The 5,931-nt window shown below is 40.6% G+C and overlaps 1 pseudogene; it reads left to right on the top strand.

The window, feature by feature from the left end:
* Positions 1-1,449: 1,449 nt before the first annotated feature.
* LOC114009051 (uncharacterized) lies at positions 1,450-1,548 on the top strand (annotated as a pseudogene).
* Positions 1,549-5,931: the final 4,383 nt, after the last annotated feature.

The raw sequence follows: 5,931 nt of genomic DNA, 5'->3' as shown, positions 1-5,931 counted from the left end.
TTCCCTCAGGCTGTGTAACCAGGTGCTGTTGTCTGAGAATTTCAGGTTGAGTTCCTAAACAGAGAATAATAGGAGACAAGTGTCTCTACATTTTGAAGTGGGTTGCTGTATCAGTCAGTGTTTTGTAGAAAAGAAAAAGCTACTCTAGGAATTGGGAGTACAATGAGACTTAAAGGTTTTCACAGACTTTACAACTGTTGGAATGACAGGAGAATAATGTTCAAGAAAACCACTATTGACCTTCAGCAAATTTGGAAGGGCAAGGATTGCAAGGAAAAATGCCATCAAAGACTCCAGCTGTCTACAGCACCAAAGAAGAAGGAGCATGCCCGAAGTTGCTGGAAAGCCCCTCTGTCAGCCACCTGCTAACAGGTACCCACATACCTGCCCACAGCTCTCACCAGAGAATCATAGCTTTGTCTTCAGTTTTCCTGACCTCTTTGGAGTACCTGTGATTGGTGAGTCAAGCCCACACTGTGCTGGTAAAAGAGTCTGGGAAATATGGTTCCCAGATTTCTTCCTTTAAACTAAAGGAATAATGTCACAAGGGAAGGGAAGCATTGAATTGACAATACACAACTCTGCACAGCAGCTAGGGAGCTACTAGACTTCTAGAGCTTAATAAGCCTGATAAAGCTTCTCAGAGGTCAGTATGATGTTCCTGGGGTCATCATCTCATGAGTGGTCTTGAGTGTGTAGAAAAGCTAATTGTAGGCTTAGAAGAAAAAATATTCTTCTCTTCCCTTCCTAGTAGAGGAGGAAAGCAAGTGAGCCCCTGCCCCACATTCACATGAAGAGGTGCTTGTAGAGGAGGCAACCAGCTGCATGAACATCTCATGTCCTGATCCAGTGCTTTCTGAGCGGCTCAATCAATCAGCCTTCACCAGGCACTACTGGAGCTAAGGAAAGTAAAGTGACAGAATTTTAAGGAAAAGTTGTTCTTGGGCAAGCAGGTGGCATGGAGGTTAAGACAGCTGGATCCCACATGGCCAATCAATGTTTGAGTCCCAGATCAGTGGCTTGGAAAATCACACTGGTTCATGTGTATGCCTGTCTGAAATCCTGAAAGGAGAGTGGAGGAGAAGGAATTGCAGCATGACTATCCCCTTGTGGAGTGATTTCTCATGTTTCCCCTCTCTCTGTTTCTCTCTATCTCTCTGTGTCTCATCCTATAGCAAACTAAAAAAAGGAAATAAACAGTTGTTACATTTGGTCCCTCCCCTCCTCATCCTTGAACTTTGGAGGCTTGTGCCTGCTTCCCAGCAGAATTCTGAATGCAGGAAACACTCACTGTTGGGGCAAGGACAAATGATTTCTTCATGGGTTCAAATGGGGGTAATGGTGCCAGGCAATGAACCATCATGAAGGGATGCCGCATTGCAGGTAACCTTTATGGTAAGGAGATAATAGTACACAGCAGTGGGCAGACTTCTGGGAATAGAAGTGGAGGGGAGTACTCACATATACTAAAATTGGAACGTTACCGAGAAGATTAGCATGGCTCTGTGCAAGGATGACATCCACATTTGTGAGGCATTCCATATTTTTCCATCAGAGATGCCCAGTCCACCCAATTTCCACTTTCTCTACTTGTCAGTTTATGTATCTGTTCTTTCTCAATCTACCACCCACAAAAAAGAAAAAAAGAAAAAAAAAGAAAGAAAGAAAGAAAGAAGAAAGAAAGAAAGAAAGAAAGAAAGAAAGAAAGAAAGAAAGAAAGAGAAAGAAAGAAAGAAAAGAAAAGTGAAGGATAATCCAACATACCAGGCAAAGTGTGATGATACCAATCAGGGATTTGTGGCTCATGCAAGAACTACAAGTGGTCCTTCAAGCCTACTCATCCCTAAGGGACCAACAATCAACTGACATGATTTTGCCCCTTTTTCCCTATTCTTCCTTTTTAACCTCAATATATCAAAGGAATAGCAGTAGAGAGAGGAGAGGCAGAGTGAAGAAATAAATTTTTAAAAACTAGGAATAAATAGAGACCTTAACCCCTTTCCCTTTATGTCAGACCTAAGCTGGGGTTAGATGGTAAGGAGGGGAGAGAATTGAACTGAACTCCTCAAACTTGAATATGAAAATGTTGAGTCTTTAATATTTAAACTCCTTCTAAATTATAAAAATCAAAGTATTCCCATAATGGAAAGGGGGCTGAAAACTATGGGAGATCTGCTCAAAAAGTAATTAAAGAGAGAGGGAAGTAGAACTGAGAGAGCATATTTGAAGACAGTAGTTGAAGAAAAATAAAAACAGTTCTTGTTGACTCTCCTTTGCATTCTGTGCCTTCAGTATTCCTTTTTATGTCTACATTGCAAAAATGTCTGCTCTTACTTTGCCAAACATTTCTCTGACTTCTTTCCCCATAACCGCCAGTTCTATTTATTTGTCCACATGTCCTGAGGGAAACCATACAATACATGTCCCATTACAGGGAATTTGGGTAACTGTATGCAGCTGTGCCACCACCACCCTGATCAAGCTGTAGAACATTCCCAACATTCTAAAAACTTCCCTTAAGCTTCTTTGGAATTGAGTTCCTTACCTGGCCTCATCCCACACAACCACTAATCTACTTTTTATAATGGCATTTTGACTTTTCTAGGCAGTCATATACATGGGATAGGAAGCTTGCAGTATTTTATGCTGGATTTCTTTCATTTAACGTAATGTTTTTCAGACTTGTCTATGTTGTTGCATCTATTAGCATTTTGTGCTTTTTTATTTTGAGTAAATAAATTCTGTAATTTGTTTATCCATTCTCCAATTGGTGAACATTTGGGTTCTTTCCAAGGCTGGATTATTGAGTAAGGGGTTATGAATCTTCATGTGAATGCCCTTGTGTAGATGTATGTTTTCATTCTTTTGGGTGGGATTACTAGATCATATTGGTAACATAGTCTCTTAATTTTTCTGTTTCTAATTAGCTACATTATATATCACTATTGTTTTCAACTCCCTTACAGAAGCAATCATCTGCTTCTGGAGATACAAACAAATAATTATACAAAATTACTTCCTTACTTATCATGAAATAACTGTGTGTTCTATTAAAAAAGGGGGAAAAAGTGTTTAAAAGAATAATAATTGCTGGATCAACCAGTGGTGTGGTGGATCAGACAGCTGGATCCCACATGGCCAACTGAATGGCTTGAATCCAGGACTCAGCAGCTTATAAAACATAAAAGTCATATGTGTGTGCATGCCCCAAATCCCAAGAGTATGGATGAGAAGGGATTGTGGCATGGTCATTCCCCTTTGGGGGGCTTTCTCACTTTCTCTCTCTCTTATCTCATTCTTTCTTTCTCTGGTGAGTGCATGTGCCCTATAGCAAATTTAAAAGTAATAATAATTGCTTAGAATACAGACACAGTAGAATGGCTTTTCATTATGTGTTTAAAATGTCACATTTACTCTGATGAATTATTTTAGTTGATAAGAATTTATTCTTGATTAAATGACCTGAACATGCAAAGTTTTATGTTTGGTTTGATGACAAGCTGTATTTATTCATTTTTTTGAAAAAAAAAAAAAGATATGGTAAGAATTGAGTTTCATAGAAGTTTGCAGGCTCATTAAATCTTGTGAGATGCAGTGTATCCAGTGTGCTTAGGTTGATGTGGTACATCTAAATTCTTCCTGCCTCAAAGGAAATTAGAAAGGTTTTAACTGCACTTAATTATTGCTACATTCCTATATATAGTACCTTATTTATTTATTTAGTTTTATATACAGCACAGGTGCTTGCTGGAGAGAAATAGAGAGAGAGGAGGAAAGTGAGAAATCATATCCCCCAAGGTGATGGCCACACCACAATCCCTTCTTCTCCATTCTCTTCTATGCACACACATGCTTGGAGTGTTTCCCAAGCCAGCAAGTGCAGGACTCAAACAACCAGTCGGTCATGTGGAATCCAGCCACCTTAACCACCATGCTGCAGCTGGTCCATTTTTTTCAGACAGGCTATAGCTATGTCACAATCCTCCTGCATCAGCCTCCCTAGTAGCTGGAAATTAGGTTTTATGGTTGTCTGGTCTTTAGGATTGGCCAGGAATTGAGCCTAGGCCTCCTATGTGACCTCTGCCTAATGAATAGCAGTGTCCATGAATTGCTCTATTGTACCTGGGCTATAAGCTTAAATTTAAAAAAATTCATTGATTTATTCCATGTGTGAAAGACAGAGAGAGAGAGAGATAGACCTACAACTCTTCCAGTAGGGATCCCACCTCAATCAGCCCAATTCACTAACACACATGTACCATGTACACTGGGAGGTCCTGGATATGAACCAGTAACTTTCTTTTGTAGTTCAGCTTTGCAGAGTGTCACATTTTTACTGCAACACCACTGACATATTTTTTAAACCTATAATATTGCTCCATGTTTGTTTGGTTATTTATATATATGAGAAAGAGAGGTTTTTTGTTTTTTTCTTTTTGAGAGTTTTCTGCTATAGGGCACATGCACTCACCACCAGAAAGACAGAGAGAGACAGAGAGACAGAAAGTGAGAAATCACCTCCCTGGGAGAATGGCCATGCTGCAATCCCTCCTCCTCCTTTCTCCTCTTGGCATCTTGGGCACACACGCACACGTGCCTGGAGTGAGTTTAAGCCGCTGGGTCAGGAACTCGAACTGTGGTCAAATACATAAGAGTCCAGCGGCATAGCCATTAAGTAACTGCTGGTCCCAAAGAAGAGAGATTTTTGACAGGGTCTCTCCATGTCAGGATCCCCCTGCTCCAAATTTCCAGACAGCTAGGACTATGTACATGCCACCATGCCCAGCTTGTTTAGGTTGGGTCAAGGACCAAACCCAAGTCTCCTATGAGGCCTGAGCCCCAGAGGAACACTGTCTTTATGCCTCCATAGCTGAGCCATATCTATTTTTAAAATAAAAAAAATATGAAGCAGATGGAATAAAGCTAATGAATTACTCAGGTCTCCTTCTTGCTTGATCCTTGCAAGAGATGAGAATCACAAATGCTGCATATTTATTATTGATTACAGCTAATGTGAGGCATGACTTTGGACCCCTGTCCATATGCATCTGCAGACAGTACCTTGCTAAACAAAACTTCCTTGAAAAACTGTAGTTCTTTTTTTGTAAGGCTGGGAATTTTACCATAACACCTCAAGGAGGCCAAAGCTCAGACTTTCTATGCACTTGAAAAGAAAGCCACAGGAAAGACTGGGCTACGTCAATCGGGTAATTCATGTGTCCTCTCCTAGAGAAGCACGGATGAGGAGGCAAAGCAGCAAAGAGGACTGGTTTCCGCATGGAAAAAAAGTGGATTCTCCATCCCATATTCCTTCAGTTTTATACACTCCAGCCTTTTTGGTCTAGCTTTAACCAGAGACTGAGCCATCACTAGGAGGAGAGGTAGTCAGTAGTTTATCATTGCAGTCCTCCGACTAATCCATCAGACTGTTCTTGTAATCCTAACCACTATTTCTGTGTGTATACCCCTGGGTCCACCGTGGGATAACTTTGATTTTGCTGCTGGAAGGCTCAGAAATAGGTCAAAAGAGCACTCTTATTAAATTAACCGCATGGCCTCTGCATCCTGCGCTGGAACTCCACTCCCTGATCTATTTCCCATCTCAATTTAAGTCTGTCTGTGCTGTTCAACTATTTTTACAGGTCCATTTATTTACTATTTTACCACATGTTTTTGGGAGCCATAACAGCCATTGTTATAGCACAAGGCCCCAAACAGCAAATAAACCACTATCCCTGATTTCATAAAATGTATATGTTGTAGGAGAAAATTAAAATATGTCTCTATGGATATGAATATATACTATGTCAGGTTATGATTAGCACAATGACACAGAAAGAGAGAGGCAAGAGACAGGGCGCGAAAGTTACTCAGATAAAGCCATCATGGGAGGCATCTTTGAGGAAGTGACTTTTGAGTCGAGCATTGAAG

Source organism: Tupaia chinensis, unplaced genomic scaffold (genome assembly GCF_000334495.1).
Source record: "Tupaia chinensis unplaced genomic scaffold, TupChi_1.0 Scaffold000447_1, whole genome shotgun sequence".
NCBI lineage: Eukaryota > Metazoa > Chordata > Mammalia > Scandentia > Tupaiidae > Tupaia > Tupaia belangeri.
Note: the sequence above shows the minus strand (reverse complement) of the source record. Positions and strands in the feature narration are given on the sequence as shown.